The 17,670-nt window shown below is 52.1% G+C and overlaps 1 pseudogene; it reads right to left on the bottom strand.

Moving 5' to 3' along the window:
- Nucleotides 1-491: 491 nt before the first annotated feature.
- On the bottom strand, nt 492-14,067 carry LOC144372798 (chondroitin sulfate synthase 1-like; annotated as a pseudogene).
- Nucleotides 14,068-17,670: the final 3,603 nt, after the last annotated feature.

A 17,670-nucleotide genomic window follows, 5' to 3' on the forward strand; every position in this document is an offset into this window, starting at 1 on the left:
ACACAGCCATTAAGCCAGACTGCAACATCAAAGATCCTTCTACCTGCACTCTCTGCTCTACTTCCTGCTCTAGAACTTGAGATGGCTTTTAAAAAACTTGTAAAAACAGACAAAAGTTAGAAATAGTGCAATGTTAGCAAAACAGAATCTTATAGTGTTTTGGTTTTTTATTACAATAATATTTCATGAGAGTGTTCATGTTTTTGCCATAGGACTATAGACAAGGGGCCTGGAAGGAAATGAAAAAAAATTTCATCCAAGACTTTCAAATCAGAATTAAGCTGGTTTGCCACATCACGTCCACAAGGAAGATGTGTTCAAAGGCAAAGACTAATCATAATTTTGTTCACAAATCTCAATTTAAAGGAGTCCTATGTAAGAAAAACACTTAGAAATTATATCCTTGCATGGACTTCAAAAATTGATCTTACAATTTTTTTTTAAAAAATAGATAATTAAAAATATTTTGTCCAGCAGAGCTGGACATCAGGCTAGCTGCTACTGTAACTTGGATCATTTATCTCCAGTCACATTTCAGCTAATTGCTGCATGGAACCATGTGATGATGCTTTGGACCCCAAGCACACTTTGTATTGTTTGGGATCCAGATTGGAGTCATGGAAGACAGAGTGTTGGACATGCACTACTCCTACCTAATGGATTCTTAACATCTTCAAACACACTTGGAGAACATTATTGAAAATATCCACATCCTTCAGCCCCAGCCATGGATGGAAATTGCCACCCACTTGGACAAGATGTCCCTTATAATTACAAATAATGCCAAACCCATAGTTTCTCCAGAAGCCAGTTTTTGAGTAAAAGGAAAAAAAAATGGTTGTCTCTGGGAACTTTCCCATCATAAATAATCTTTCAATCATACTGTCTAAAGATGATTGTGGAATATGTTTATTGGCCCCAAACTCTATTTGCTCAACACTGTTGCAGGAGTTCCATGGTAAACACCAGGTCAACTTCACAGAAGAAGTGCAAAGATTTATTATGAAATGGGAAGATCTTACCCTGAGGGCCAGAATAATTTAAAATTCTGAAGACGAAGGCAAAACCTTCAGATCACCTTTAGGGTACTTCCTGCTATAATTTCTCATCAGTTCCACTAGTTTGGCCTTATCAGGGTTGGAATCAGAATTAAAAAGTAGTACAACCACTTTGGTGTGCTGACTTGGGGTGGGACATGTCTTTCCTAAGTTTTCCAGAAACCTCACAAACATGTCAAAATGTCCAGATAATGGCACCAGTATATGACATTTTCATCTTTGACCTCTTTGTGTTTGTTCTTGGATCCAGGGAACTAGAAGGGAAAAAGCTACTTCAGGGAATTGGAGAGGAAGAACAGGTATCCAGACTTCTGGTTGATTCTGTTGGCCAGCTCCTGAGTTTCTAGTTCCTCATGCTCCACTAACTGGATCTTGCTGAAAATATTCTGTAGGTCTGCATGCCTCCTCACAGCAACTGACATCTTTCCTTTATACTTCCTGTGTACAAGCAGTAGGTTCAGAATGTACTCTTCCCCATACATGGGATTCACCACAGGGCGATAGCCACTCCAGATCTCCTTGAAGTCCATGATGCATATCCGGGTCTTGGTGGTGGCCTTGATCATTTCTACTACCTACATGATAATGTCAACCAAGGCTTCTATCTAGGCTGAGTCCATTCTTCTTGGGAGGGAGGGGTACAGTGTGGCTAACAGTCCACAGCCAAACACAAATTCTTCCCAGTCAGAAATTCTCATTGCAGAACTTCCTCTTGAGGGCAGGACTGAAACCTCATGAAGGAAGCAGGAATTCCTATGCATGGTCCTCTATGCATCTATGTGTTGCTGTATTTGCTCATTAGGATGATTTCTCAGTGGATCTGAATTGTGTGATAACTCTGCTCTGTAATTTGGCAACTGAGAATGTAGCTGTGCAGTTTGTACTGGTATCTTGGGTTTTTGTTCAGGGTGAGCATGATAGCTTAGTGAATCTTACTGTTCTGGAGATCTCAGATGTACACCTTCTTGTTCTGTTCAGAATGCTCATTAAAAAAGCTGATATATCTCACAAGACCCAAAACATTTCTGTAGTGATCAGTCCTGTCTGCCTGAAGAGCAGGGACTCAATGATATTTAAACTCCTCAGGAAACTCTTCAGATGATCTCTGTTGATGTAAAGATCATCATCTACTTCCAGATCACTGTCCAAGCAGTGCTCAAGCATATACTCAAGTATCATGAAAGTCTTCTGGGGTGGGTAAGTGCCATCCACACCCCATAGTGGCACAATTGGAAATGGTACAGGTGTGTCTTAACACTCACTAGAGAAAAACTCCACTTTCCCAGAAATTGTTTTAGGTCGTATTCTGAAGGCAGCCACAGCAGGAGTCTGAAGTATTTCTGGGTGGTCATGACTCCCACAAAGAGAAGTTTCCTGTCATGCGAGGCTGCCACTGGGCCAAGCCTTGTGGCCATAGCTGTGTCCTACAGACATTTTCTTGTGCCCCACAGGCTTGGGATCCTTTTGCCCACCAGCAGTCCTTCAGGCTAGTATGGCACCACTAACCCACTGGTTTCAGCTCTGAAGCACGGGGTAGGACAAGCCTGTGTGGCCAGCCCAAAGCCCAGCAGGAGTCAGATATGAGGCAACAAGCAGAGCTAGGCTTGCTAACTTGCCTGGAGCGATGCCCACACCAATCTGCCTATAGGGCCACTTTTACCGCCTATGTTCAGAAGCCCTCCCACCACAGCTCCCAGCGGCAGAGACTGGTTGCCCTCATGCTAGGAAGCCTGGTCCCAGCTTCTCAGCGGGTGCCTAGGGCCATCCTTGCCCATGGCAACCCTGGAGCTGATAACAGGCCTGGTGCCAAAGCTTCATTATGCACACCTGCCTGCACAACAGTGACCTGCTCCTTTAAGAAGGGAACATGCCCTGCTCCTGCAAGCTGCCTCTCCTGAGCAAGGCCACCATGACTATTCAAGCTTTGGCAAAGAAGTGTGGGGCCAATGAAAATTCATTGGCAATGGCACCTGCTCAGAGATCTTGGCCCTGTCCTTTGGTGCCCCGGCAGGCTCCACCCCTGTTCTCCATGTGGCCTAGACTGCTGCTGCTGCTGGTGCACATGGCTCACCATTGCCCTTTGATTTATTTTGAGTTAATTTTTGTGCAATGTGAGAAATAGGGTCTAGTTTTATTTTTCTACATATTCCACTATGACTTTCTATCATGCTGTTTCTGTGATAGAGTCAGAAGCTTATGGGGACCTGTGAAGCCATGAGCCAAAAATTAATCTTCCCTCCTATAACTTGTTCCTGTCACATAAAATGGTCACAGTAAAGAAGATCTGACCACCACAAATGGGACAGTTGCAGAGCACATTAGTGTTTCTTGTAGTTCTGCCCAGCATGAAATACTGAGGGGAGTCCTAAGACTTAAGAAGGGTAAGAGATGGGAACTTGAGAACCTGGGAAATTAATATCTCTGCTAAAGGTACTTACATAGCTGAACATAAATCCTAACAATGACATATCCTTGTATTTTAGTTTCTAACATATTATATTATAAATTAAAAACAGGAGAAAAAATTTCATAGTTTGAATCAATAATGAAAATGAACACAGAAATTCCAGTGTGCACATCATAATTGTGACAACAACATCATAAACAATAAGGAAGAGATGAGGGTAGGAGGAGAGGGAATATGGTAATAGAACTCAGGCATATGTTGGTATTGATGTAAAACACATAGAAACCAATATAAAAATAAATTTTAAATATAGATAAAAGGATATAAAAGGTAACAAAAGTGGTATGATAGGGAATAAATAAACCAATCAAAATGGAAGCTGCTAGAGGAGCAGTGAGGAACCTAAAACAAAGGAAAAAACACATGTAAAAAACAGCCCATTGGCAGAAGTCTTTCATTATCTGTGATGACATTAGATGGAACAGATGAGTCTTGGTTTCTAAATACCTAAGAAGCCTGCATCCACACAAAGTTTCACACAATTTCTCTACAATATTGCATTAGGGAGATAAGCTTGGGTTTGATGGATTCTCTTCTAACAGAAACAATGCACCTGGTAACACAAACTTGACCTGCCATGACTTCCCATGCTCTGTCAATGCCACCAATCTGAGACACAGGACAGGACACCTTTTGGCACAACTGGCACAGAATGAGGCTGGACACCCTTGCAATAGGCTCTCCAGTGACAGAAGATTTGGGGTCCTCAGGAGGTGGGCTGATACTCTGTGAAACCTAAACAAGAAAGGAGCAGTGGAGGGGCATTCAGAGGAATCCAGGAGAGAAGCTGGGGTTGTACAGAGTTCAGGAGTGAGGCCAGTCCTGGGAGTGAACAGGAGGAATGGGCATCAGGAGAGTTTAAACTTTGTCTGAGGTTGCAGTAACCACATTCTGAGGGTCAGACTAACACAGGGTCACCCCCAGGACACTGGCAAGAGCCAAAGCACAAGAGGACCTCACCTGTAAAATGCACTGAAGGAGGCTGATTGTATGTGTAAGCATGGCAGACCATGCTGGTTGAATTTCCTTAGGGAGAACATGCTAAGGTCCAGATGCTGTAGGAGAGAGCACAGTGTGAGAAGATGGGGCTCCTAGGAACTATTTCCTTCTCCCAGCATGACTGCATGTGCCTCCTGCTAATCTCAGAGGACTATTTATCACTGTCCAGAAGTCATCCCTGGGAAGGCTTCTCTATCCTAGGGTCCTCTAAAGATACCTACACAGTTTTCTCTGGCATTTCCTCCCACCTCTAGCCATACATACCTTTCCTTAAAAAGAATTTCCTATGTGGTCTTGCATGAGGGAGGGGGGCGCATGGTCACTTTTCCCTCCACCCTGGCTAAGGCTGTATACAACTCCCGGAAACCCAGAAGAAATGGGTCTCCCGCCATCAGGGGCGACTCTCCTCTACACTGCTGCAGTTGTATAAGATCTCCACTCCTATACCCAGGTGGGAGGCGTATCTTGCCTGGAGGGGCGAGTCCCCTCTACCCTGGCTGCTACAGTATATGAAGGTCTTCCCACTAGAGGGGGAAGTCTGCTGTACCCTGGCAGCAGCAGTATAGGAGCTCCCCCTGACATCCAAATGGGAAGGATCTCCCGCCTAGAGTGGTGAGTCCCCTCTACCCTGGCTGCAGCTGTGTATGAGCTCCCCAGACACCCAGATGAGAGGCATCTCCCACATGGAGGGGTGAGTCCTCTCTAACCTGGCTGCGGCAGTATACAAGCCAGGTGGTAGAGGTCTCCCACATGGAGGGCAAGTAACCTCTACCTCTATATGAACACCCCAACACCCAGTGAGAGGGCTCTCCTGCCTGGAGGGGCAAGTAGCCTTCTACCCTGGCTGGGGAAGTATTCTAGCTCACCCCAACTCCCAAGTGGGAGGGCTCTCCCACCTGGAGGGGCCAGTCACCTCTACTTTGGCTGGTGCCACATAAGGGCTCCCAGGCACTCTGGTTGGAGGTGACTCCCATCTAGAGGGGCAAGTACTCTCTATCCTGGCTGCGGGAGTATATGAGCTCCCCCTGACACCCAGATGGAAGGGGTCTCCTGCCTGCGATGGTGTAGGGGCTTCCCTAGACACTCAGGTGGGAGGGGTCTCCCACCTGGAGGGGCGAGTCCCCTCTACCATGGCTGCAGCGGTATATGAGCTCCCCCTGACACCCAGGTGGGAGGGGTCTCTTACCTGGAGGGGCGAGTCCCTGCTACTCTGGGTGCAGTGATATATGAGCTACCCCCAACATCAGGATGGAGGGGTCTCCTGCCTAGAGGGTCGAATCCCCTCTACTTTTGCTGCAGCGGTGTAGAAAATCCCCCAGACACCTAGATGGAGAGGTCTTTCGCATGGAGGGGCAAGTACCCTCTATCCTGGCTGTGGTGGTATCTGAGTATGCCGGACACATGGGGGAAGGAGTCTCCCGCCTGGAGGCGCCAATCACCTCTACCCTGGCTAAGGTGGTATACAAAATTCCAGTGACACCTAGGTGGGAGGGGTTTCCTCCCTGGAGGGGCAAGGCCCGTCTACCCTCTCTGCAGAGGGTATAAGAGTTCACTCAGACACCCAGGTGGAAGGGGTCTCCCGCCTGAAGGGGCAAGTACCCTCTACCTGGCTGCGGGGGTATATGAGCTCTGCGCGATGCCCAGATGGGAGAGGTCTCTTGCCTGGAGATGTGAGTCCTCTCTACCACATGGGGCAGTATGCTAGCTCCCCAACACCCAGTTGGAAGGGGTCTACAGCCTGGAGGAGCGAGTCCCTGCTACCCTGGCTACAGCTGTATACAAGCCCACCCACCACACACAGGTGAGAGGGGTCTCCCTGCTTGAGGTTAGAGTCCCCTCTACCCTGGCTAAGGCTGAATACAAGATCACCTTGACACCAACGTGGGAGAAGTCTCACGCCTGGAGGAGCTAGTCTCCTCTATTGGGGCTACAGCGGTATAAGAGCTCACCACGACACACAGTGGGGAAGGATCTTCTACCAGGAGGGGTAAGACCGCTCTACCTTGACTGCAACAGTATACAAGCTCCTGAAGACACCCAGGTAAGAGGGGTCTCCCGCCTGGAAGGGCAAGTTTCCTCTACCCTGGCTGCAGGGGTACAAGAGCCCCCTCTGACACCCAGAAAGGAAGGGTCTCCCGCCTGGAGGGGCGAATCCCCTCTACCCTGGCTGCAGAGGTATAAGAGTTCCCCCAGGCACCCAAGTGGGAGGGGTCTCCTGCTTTGAGGAGCAAGTGCACCCTATCCTGGCTGTGGAGGTATATGAGCTTCCCAGTCACCAAGGTGGGAGGGGCCTCTTCCCTGAAGGGGCGAGTCCCCTCTGCCCTGGCTGCATAAAAGCTCTTCCCCAATACCCAAATGGGAGGGGTCTCCCGCCTGAAGGGGCTAGTCCTCTCTTCCCTGGGTGTGGTGGTATACTAGCTTTCACTGACACCCAGGTGGGAAGGGTGACACCCTTCCTGGAGAAGCTAGTCCCCTCGATCCTGGCTGAGGCAGTATACAAACTCCCCCCAAACGCAGATGGGAGGGATCTTTCACTTGGAGGGGCGAGTCCTGTCTACCCTGGCTGCTAGGTATAAGAGATCCCCATGACACCCTGGTGGGAGGTGTCTCCTGCCTGGAGGGGCAAGTACCCTCAACCCTGGCTTCAGGGGTATATGGTATATCCCACTCATACACTCAGGTGGGAGGGGTCTCCCGCCTGAAGGGAAAAATCCCCTCTATCCTGGAGGCAGAGGTATAGGAGCCCCTCAGACACCCAAGTAGGAGGGGTCTCCCGCCTAGAGGGGAGAGTCCCCTCTACCCTGGCTAAGGTTGTATACCAACTTCCCAAGACACCCAGGTGGGAGGGGTCTCCTGCCTTGAGAAGTGGGTCCTCACTACCCTGGCTTCAGCGGTACATGGGATCCCCCACCCAGACACCCAAGTGGGAGTGGCCTCCTGCCTTTAGGAAAGAGTCCCCTTTACCCTGGTGGCAGGAATATAGGAGCCCCTCAGACACCCATATGGGAGGGGTCTCCTGCCTGGAGGGGCAAGTCCCCTCTAGCCTGGCTGAAGCTTTATAGGAGCTCTCCTGGACACCCAGATGGGAGGGGTCTCTCGAGTGGAGGGGCGAGTCCCCTCTACCCTCACTGAGTCTGTTTTATGCACCGCCGACACCCAGGTGAAGGGGGTCTCTGGCCTGGAGGGGCAAGTCCCCTTTACCCTGGCTGCAGCAGTATATGACCTCCTCCCAACACCTAGGTGGGAGGGGGCTTCTGCCTCGAGGTGCGACTACCCTCTACCCTGGCTTTGACTGTATAGGAGCTCTCTCTCTCTGACACCTAAGTGAGAGGGATCTCTCGACTGGAGGGGTGAGTCCCCTCTACCCTGGCTGCAGTGGTATATTAGCTTTTACTGAAACCCTGTTGGAAGGGGTCTCCTGCCTGGAGGGGTGAGTCCCCTCTACCCTGGTTGTGTCGATATAAGAACTCCCCCTGAAACCCAGGTGGGAGGAGTCTTCCGCCTAGAGGGGCGAGTTGCCTCTACCCCAGCTGCAGCTATATATGAGCCCCCCTCCCAGACACCCATGTGGGAGGGGACTCCTTCCTGGAGGGGCTAGTCCCCTCTACACTGGCTAAGGCCGAATACCTTAGGTGGGAGGGGCCTTCTGCCTGGAGGCGCTAACCCCCACTACCCTGGCTCTGCTGTATAGCAGCTACCGAGACAACCAGGTATGAGGAGTCTGCCGCCTGGAGGGTAGCATCCCCTCTACCCTGCATGTGGCGGTTTAGGAGCTCCCCTGGATATACAGGTGAAAGGGGTCTCTGGCCAAGAGGGGTGACTCCCTTCTACCCTGGCTGCAGCCGCATAGGAGCCCGTCCAGGACACCCAGGTGGGAGAGGTCTTCCGCCTGGAGGGATGAGGCCCCTCTCCCTTGACTGCAGAAGGTATATGAGCTCCCTCAGACACCCAGAAGAGAGGGATCTCCTGCCTAGAGGGGCGAGTTCCCTCTACCCTGGTGGTGGCAGTATATGGGTCCCCCCCATTCCCAAGTGGGAGGGGTCTTTTGCTTGGAGCAGCGAGTCTCCTCTACCTTGGCTGCTGGCTTATAGTAGCTTCCCCTGGCACCCTGGTGGGAGGGGTCTCCCACCTGGAGGGGCAAGTACCCTCAACTGAGTTGCGGTGGTATATGTGCTCTCCCTGACACCCAGGTGAGAAGGGGCTCCCGCCTGGAGGGGCGAGTTTTCTCTATCCTGGCTAAGTTGGTATACAATTTTCCCCTGACTCCTAGGTCAGAGTGGTCTTCTGCCTGGAGAGGCGAGTCTCCTCTACCTTGGCTTTGGAGGTATAGTAGCTCACCACTACACTCAGGTTGGAGCAGTCTCTCACTTGGAGGGGCGAATCCTCTCTATTTTGTCTGGTGCCATATGAGAGTTCTTAGGACACCCAGGTGTCCCTGGCTGCAGCAGTATTCAAGTTCTCCTCCAACACCCAAGTTAGAGGGGTCTACCAACAGGAGGGGAGAGTCCCCTCTACCCTGGCTGCAGAGGTATAGGAGCTTCACAATACACACAGGTGGGAGGGTTCCCCTACTGGAGGGGCGATTCCCTGCTACCCTGGCTGCAGCCATATATGACCCCTCCCACCGGGCACCCAGGTGTGAGTGGTCTGACGCCTGAGAGGCAAGTCCCCTCTACCAAGGCTAAGGCAGAATACAATCTGGGAAACCTAGGTGGGAGAGCTATGTTGTCTGGAGGAGCTAGTCCCCTTTCTCTGGATATGGCAGTGTATGAGCTCCCACAGACACCCAGGCGGGAGTGGTCTCCTGCATGGAAGAGGGAGTCCCCTCTACCCTGGCTGTGGCTGTATGCAAGCTCCCCCTGGCACCATGGTGGGAGGGGTCTACTGCCAGGAGGGGCAAGTACCCTCTACACTGGCTGCGGTGGTATATGAGCTCGCCCCAACACACAGGTGAGAGAGGTATCCCGCCTGGAGGGGCAAATACTCTCTACCCTGGCTAAGGTGGTATACAATCTCCCCCCACACATACACCCTGATGGGAGTGGTCTCCCCCTGGAGGTGGTGATATAGGACCCCCTGTCTGTGGTGATATAGGACCTCCCCCTGACACCCAGTTGGGAAGTGTCTTCCTCCTGGAGCAGAGAGTCCCCTCTACCCTGGCTTCAGAGATATACAGGTTCCCCCAGACATCCAGGTGGGAGGTGTCTCCCGCCTGGAGGGGCAAGTCCCCTCATGCCTGGCTAAGGCGGTATACAAGCTCCCCTAGAAACACAGGTGGGAGGGGTCTCCCGCCTGGAGTGGTAAGTCCCCTCTACCCTGCCCGCAGCTGTATATGGGCTCCCCTGACGACAAGGTTGTGAGATCTCCTGCCTAGTAAGGCGAGTCCCCGCTATCTTGTCTGCAGAAGTATAAGAGCAGCCCCCTCATAGCCAGATAGGAGGGGTCACCTACCTGGAGGGGCGTGTCCACTGTACCCTGGCTGCTGCAGTGTAGGAGCTCCCATGACAACCAAGTGTGAGGAGTCTCTAGCCTGGAGCTAGAGTCCCCTCTACACAGCCTGCAGCAGTATAGAAGTTTCCCTTAATACCCAGGTGGAAAGGGACTCCTGCCTGGAGAGGTGAGTCCCTGCTACCCTGGCTGCGGTGGTATATGAGCTCCCCTGGACACTCAGGTGGGAAGGGTCTCCCGCCTGAAGGTGCGAGTCTCCCCTCTACCCTGGTTGGGGCATCATACTAGCTCCCTCAGATACCAAGTTGGAAGGGTCCTCCCACCTGGAGAGGCAAGTCCCCTCTATCCTGGCTGTGGAGTTATATGATTTCCCCCAGACACCCAGGTGAAACGGGTGTCCTGCCTTGAGGGGCGAGTCCCTGCTACCCTTGCTGCAGCTTTATATGTGGCCCCTCCCCACACCCAAGTGGGAGGGGTCTCTTGCCTAGAGGGGAGAGTCTGCTCTACTCTGGCTGTGGCAGGATTAGAGCTCCACCTGAAAACCAGGTGAAAGGGGTCTCCCTCCTGGAGGGGCCAGTCCCTGCTACCCTGGCTGCAACTTTATACCTGACCCCCAACACCCAGATGTGAGTGGTCTCTGGCCTGGAGGAGCAACTCTTCTCTACCCTGGCTGCAGCAGTATATGAGCTCCCCCTGACACCCAGGTGGAATGGGTCTTCCACTTGGAGGGGCAAGTCCGCTCTACACTGGCTGCAGTGGATACAAGCTCTCCCAGACACCCAGGTGGGAGGGGTCTCCTGCATGGAGGGGTGAGTCCCCTCTACCATGGCTATGGTGTGTCAAGGGGAAGTTGTATACCGCCACAGCTATGGTAGAGGGGAACTCGCCCCTCTATATGGGAGACCCCTCCCACCTGGATGTTCAGGGGGAGCTCCTATACCGGCCAGGTAGAGGGGACTCAGCACTCCACGTGTTAGGTCCCTTCCACCTGGGTGTCTGCGGGAGCTCTTATACTGCCACAGGCAGGATAGAGGGGGCTGTACCCTCCAGGCAGCAGACTCCTCACAATTGGTTGTTATGGGAGCTCCTATACTGCAAGAGTCAGGGTGGAGGGGACTTGTTCCTTCAGGCAGGAAACCTTCCCTTACTGGGTGTTGGGGTTGGAGCTTTTATACCTCTGCAGCCAAGGTAGAGGGGACTCATCCCTCCAGATAGGAGACCCCTCCCACCTGGGTGTGTGTTGGGGGGAGCTCCTATACCATATAGCCAGGGTAGAGGGAACTTGCCCCTTCAGGCAGGAGACCCCTCCCACCAGGGTGTTAAGAGGAGCTCCTATACCACAGCAGCCAGGGAAGTGTGGACTCACCCCTCCATTCGGGAGACCACTCCCACGTCAGTGTCTGGGGAAGCTCTTATAGCGCTGCAGCCATGGTAGAGAGGACTTGCCCCTCTAGGCAGAAGACCCCTCAAACCTGGGTGTCAGGGAAAGCTCCTACACCTCTGCAGCCAGGTAGAGGGGACTGGCTCCTCCAGGAAAGAGACCCCTCCCACATGGGTATCCAGTGGAGGGCTCCTATACAGCTGCAGCCATGGTAGCAGGGACTCGCCCATCCAGACTAGAGACCCCTTTCACCTGGGTGTCTGGGGAACTCCTATACTCTGTAGGCAGAGTAGAGGGGCCTTGCCCCTGCAGGCCGGAGACCCCTCCCACCTGAATGGGAGAGCTAGAAACTGCCCCAACCAGGGTAGAGGGGACTTTTGCCTCCAGGCTGGAGACCCCTCGCCCATTGGTGTCCGGGGGAACTCCTACACTGCTGAAGCCAGGCTAGAGGGGACTCGACCTTCCAGGCAAGAGACCTCTCCCATCTGGGTGTCCTGGGGTGGGGGCTCATATACTACCACAGCCAGGGAAGCAGGGACTCGCCTCTCTAGGCTAGAGACTCCACCCACCTGTAGGTCAGGGAGCTAGTATACCGCCCCAACCAGGGTAGAAGGGACTTGCGCTTGCAGGCGGGAGACCCCTCCCTCCTGGGTATCGGAGGGGGCTCTTATATCCCTGCAGCAAGGGTAGAGGGGACTCACCCCTCCAGAGGGGAGGTCCCTCCCATCTGGGTATGTGTGTAGGAGATCCTATACTTCTGCATTTAGGCTAGAGAGGACTCCCCTATCCAGGCCGAAGACCCCTCCCACCTGGGTGTCATGTGGGGGCTCCTATACTGCTGCAGTCAGAGTAGCAGAGACTCATATCTCCAGTTGGGAGATCCCTCCTACCTGGGTGTCAGGTAGAGCTTAATTACCACAAGAGCCAGGGTAGAGGGGACTCGTTCCTCCAGGGGGAAGACCCCCTCCCATCTGGGTGTTATGGGGTGGGGGGCCTCATATCCACTGCAGCCAGGGTAGCAGGGACTCGCCCCTCCAGTCGGGAGACTGATCGTACCTGGGTTTCAGGGAGAGCTCAATTATCACCGCAGCCAGGGTACAGGGGAGTCGCCCCTACAGGAGGGAGACCCCTCCCACCTGGGAGTTCTGAGAGTTCTTATATGGCACCAGCCAAAGTAGAAGAGACTTGCGCCTCCAGGCCGAAGGCCCTCCAACCTGGGTATCGGGGTTAGCTCCTATACCGCAACAGCCAGGGTAGAGGGGACTCATCCCTCCAGTCAAAAGACCACTCCCACCTGGGTGTTGGGGAGTTCATATACCTCTGCAGCCAGGCTAGAGGGGACTCGCCCCTCCAGGCGAGAGACCCCTTCAACCTGGGTGTCGGGGGGAGCTAGTATACCACCCCAACTTGGGTAGAGGGAACTCGCCTCTCCAGGCAAGAGATCTCTCCCACCTGGTGTCTGGGGGGTTGGGGCTAGTATACAGCTGCAGCCGGGGTAGCAGGGACTCGCCCCTCCAGGTGGAGACCCCTTTAACCTTGATGTCTCAGGGAAGTACTATACCTCCTCAACCAGGGTAGAAAGGACTCGCCCCTCCAGGCGGTAGACCCTTCCCACCTGGGTGTTGGGGGAGCTCATATCCTGCTGAAGCCAGGGTAGAGGTGACTCGCCTCTCCATGCAGGAGACCACTGCCATCTAGTTGTTTCAGGGAGTTCCTTTACTGCCACAGCCAGAGTAGAGGGGACTCGACCCTATGGGCAGGAGACCCCTCCCACCTGGGTTTCTGGTGGGCAGGCTCCTATACTGCCCTAGCCAGGATAGAGGGTACTCTCCCTTCCAGGTAGGAAAACAATTTCACCTGGGTGTCTGTAGCAGCTTGTATACCCTCAGAGCCAGAGTATAGGGGACTCGCCTCCCCAGTTGGTAGGCCCTCCAACCTGGGTGTCAAGGGGAGCTCATATATTGCCACAGCCAGGATATAGGAGACTAGCCCCTCCAGGTGAGGGACCCCTCCCACCTGGGTGTCTTGGTGAGCTGATACACCGCCTCAGCTAGGGTAGAGAGGCCTTCATGTCCAGGCGGGAGGCCCCTCCCACCTGGGTTTTTGGGGGCAGTTTGTATCCTGCTGCAGCCAGGGTTAAGGGGACTGGCCCCTCCAGGCTGGAGACACCTCCCATCTGGGTGACTCCAGGAGCTCTTAAACCTCTGCAGACAGGGTAGAATGAACTCACCCTTCCAGTCCGGAGACCCCTCCCACCTCTATGCCTCTATGTGTGTGTGGGGGAGCTCCTATACCTCTGCGACCAGGGTAGAGCAGACTTGCCCCTCCTCTCCAAGCGGAAGACTCCTTTCACCTGTGTATCCCTATGAGCTCCTATAGCTCAGCAGACAGGGTAGAGGAGACTCTCTCCTCCAGGCGAAAGACCACTCCCAACTTGGTGTCTAGGTGAGCTTGTATTCAGCCTTAGCCAGGATACAGCGGACTCACCCCTCAAGGCAGGAGATACCTCCCAACTGAGTGTGTGTGTGTTTCGGGGGGGAGCTCCTATACCACTGTAGCCAGGGTAACAGGGTCTCCACTCTCTAGGTGGGAGACACCTTTCACCTGTGTGTCTGGGGAAGCTTATATCCCACTGCAGCCAGGGTAGAGGGGACTCACCTCTCTAGGCAAGAGAACTCTCCCACCTGGGTGTTGAGGGCGGCCCGGGGCTCCATTACTGCCGCAGTCAGGGTAGAGTGGACTTATCCCTTCAGGCGGAGACCCCTTTCACCTGGGAGTCAGGGGGAGCTCATATCCCACTGAAGCCAGGGTAGAAAGGACTCACCCCTCTAGGCGGGAGACCTCTCCCACCTGGGAATTGGGGGAGCTCAGATACTGCCACAGCCAGGCTAGAGGGAACTTGCCCTTCTAGGCCAAAGACCCCTTCCACTTTGGAGTTGGGGAAAGCTCTTATACCGCTGCAGTCAGGCTAGAGGGGAGACCCCTCTTTTACCGCTGCAGCCAGGGTGTCCGGGGGAGGTAGTATACCACTTCAATCAGATCAGAGGTGTCTGGCTCCTCCAGCGGGAGACTCCTCCAACCTGAGTATCCGTAGGATCTTGTATATCACATTAGCCAGAATAGTGGGAACTTGCCTCTCCAGGCAGGAGACCATTCCAATATGGGTGTCTGCAAGCTCTTATGCCCCCGCAGCCAGGGTAGAGGGGACTTGCCCCTCCAGTCAGGAGACCCCTCTAACCTGGGTGTTGGCAGGAGAGTTTCTATACTGCAGCAGCCAGGGTAGAGGAGACTCGCCACTCAAGGCGGGGAAACCTCTCACACCTTGGTGTGTGTGGTGGGGGGGGAGCTAATACACCACTCTAGCCAGGGAAGAGAAGACACACCCCTGCAGGCGGGAGATCCCTCTAAATTGGTTTTCATGGGTAGCTCCTATACCACAGCAGCCAGGGTAGAAAAGACTCACGCTCCAGGCCGGAAACCCTTCCCACCTGGGTGTGGTGGTGGTGGTGGTGGGGAGTTTGTATACTGCTGCAGCCAGAGTAGTGGGGATTCGCTTATCCAGGCAGGAGACTCCTCTTGACTGGGTGTTGCATGGAGCGTGTATACCACCTTAGCCAGGATAGAGGAGATTCACCCCTCTAGGCAGGACACCCCTCCACCTCGGTGTCATGGGGAGCTTGTATACTGGAGCAGCCTGGGTACAGGGGACTCGCCCCTCCATGTGGGACACCTCTCCCACCTGGGTGTGTTTGGGGGGGCTCTTATATCTCTGCAGCCAGGGTAGGGTGCACTCGCCTCACAAGGCAGGACACCCCTTTCACCTGGGTGTCAGGGAAAGCTAGTATACCACCACAGCAAGGGTAGAAGAGACTAGCCCCTTCAGGTGGGAACCCTTTCACCTGGGTGTCCAGGGGAGCTTATACACTGCTGCAGGCCAGGTAAAGGGGACTCGCCCATCTAGGCAGGAGACCCCTCCCACCTGGGTGTTGGCAGAAGCTCCTATAGCACTGCAGCCAGGTTGGAGGGGACTGGCCCCCCAACGGAAGACCACTCCCACCTGGGTTTCTGGGGGAGCTCATATATGGCTGCAGCCAGGGTAGAAGGGACTCACCCTTCCAAGTGAGAGACCTGTCTCACCTGGGTTTCGAGAGGAACTCATATACCACTACAGGCAGGGTAGAGGATACTGACACCTCCATAGGAGACCCCTTTCACCTGAGTGTCAGGGGGAGCTCTTATACCGCCGCAGCCAGGGTAGAGGAAACTCACGCATCTAGTCGCGAGAAGAACTCATAAAACTTACCCCCCACATAAACAAACAAACAATCTAATTAATAAATGGGCAGCTGAGTTGTGCTCTGGCCTCCAGTTTCGTTCTGCAATTTGTGTCTTGAAGTTCTCCCTAAGAGGAAAGGCAAGAAGGAGCAGTTTTTGATTCAATAGAGTGCCCCAGGGTGGGGGCCAGCATGCAGGCTGGGCAGCTGGAAGTCAGACCTGTTGATGGACTTGAATGGAGAGCATCCACGCTGTGCCCACATTAAACATTGTGAAGTCCTCTTCTGACATGTGCCTCACTCAAGTATCATTGTGAAGTGGACCAGAGGACCGTAGCTTCAATCTCCATAAAGATAGGTGCAATTCTTTGGTTTTCACTCCAGGCTGACCTTGCGTTCCCGGGCCATGCTTCATTAGACCCCTCAAATTTTGATACTTCCCCCTCACTATAACAATGGAAAGTGCACAAGTGGAACATAAAGCAAAAGTCTCACAGGGGCATGAAAAAGCAATTCTCCCTCCATCGCCCTCCCCTCCCATATCTATGCACGCACACATTTCTAAAAATCCACCATTAATATTGACATAAGTGCAGTAGGCAGTGCCATCTTATTATGTACAGAAACAGCATGAAACTAATGTCATTCTCATGCCAGCTTGCTGTGTCACCTGTGTTGGGTCCTGGATTAAATGCATAAGTTCAATTCTGAGTCTTTCACTTACTAATTATATGCAAAAGATATGTCCCTTTACATTGTGGTTGCTCTAGCTGTGGAATGGCAACAATTCTGTTTATTATTAGTACTATTATTCTGCAGGATTGGGGGTTTTGTAGCAAGGATCTTGGGCAGGAAAAACACAGGCAGACTCTAGATGCAGGCACCATGACACTGACCCTGTCCCTTACTCAGTTCAACTTCTCTCTGTCTTCTGTATTCTCCAGCTGCTGCCAGGAATGTAGCACAGACCAGGGAAGGCTGTGTCTGTCCTCAAAAATGTTGTCTCTTCTTGGTTCTAGTCTGGGCATTAAATCTCTTTGTTCTAAATACAAATGCCACAGCAGTGAGTGAAAGACCTGGGGTGACCACATGTACACTGGAGGTCCACTCACCTATGGCTTAGGGAGCAGAACACTGCAGAGCAGATGTCGGGGCTGGGAACCTACATGATGATGTTGTGGAGTTGTGGGGAGAAGGATGACATGGAGAAAACACAGTTATTGAAGGCTGAACCCATGTTACAATAAATCCTGAAATGCATGCCTGTGTAAAAATATATCAGTAGCATTATTAGTTCTAAGGTGGGGAAACAGAAGACAGTGAGTTTAGGAACTGCCAAAAGACAAAGCAAGCTGATGTGACAATTACCACCACTCAAAGTTCTGTGAAATGAGACTCACGACCATTTGCGAAGTCGAGAGAGGAGAATGCTTCAGAACTTGAGTTATGTTTGGTATTTGACATTTATTTCATTTTGAAAATGGATCTGATAAACAAATTCAAGTTGTTTTCTACCTAAATATATCAACTCATGCTTAGTAAATCTCCAAATGTGCTTTCCATACATTTTAATGACATTTATGTCACGTGAATGGTCATCATTTGGTGTCCATCTTTTCTCACCCCATTCCCCCAAATTTTCATAATCCGTGCCCCAGGCAGAATTCACCTGGGAGAATTAGAGATCTTCTTTCTTCCTCTTTTTTTCCTTCTAACTGTACATTTCTTTGTCTCCATGGTAATTGAGGAAATTAGGAGCTCTCATGACTCTACATTAGGTCACTAAAAAAATTAGAAAATAAGTGGACACTTTGATATTAGCCATAATTCCAAACTACTTACCATTCCACATACTCACTTATCCCTGTATGATATTGAAATTATTAATAAAGTGAAGAAATAACTTACAAATAAAAGGAAATCTACCTTATGGCTCAGCAATTCCATTTCCATAATATAGTAAACTATAATGTTCTAAATTATTATTCATTTATGTATGTATTATAGCATTACAAGTAATTACAGTTTTTATTGTCCAAAAAG

The sequence above is a fragment of the Ictidomys tridecemlineatus genome, unplaced genomic scaffold (assembly GCF_052094955.1).
Source record: "Ictidomys tridecemlineatus isolate mIctTri1 unplaced genomic scaffold, mIctTri1.hap1 Scaffold_163, whole genome shotgun sequence".
NCBI classification, from domain to species: domain Eukaryota; kingdom Metazoa; phylum Chordata; class Mammalia; order Rodentia; family Sciuridae; genus Ictidomys; species Ictidomys tridecemlineatus.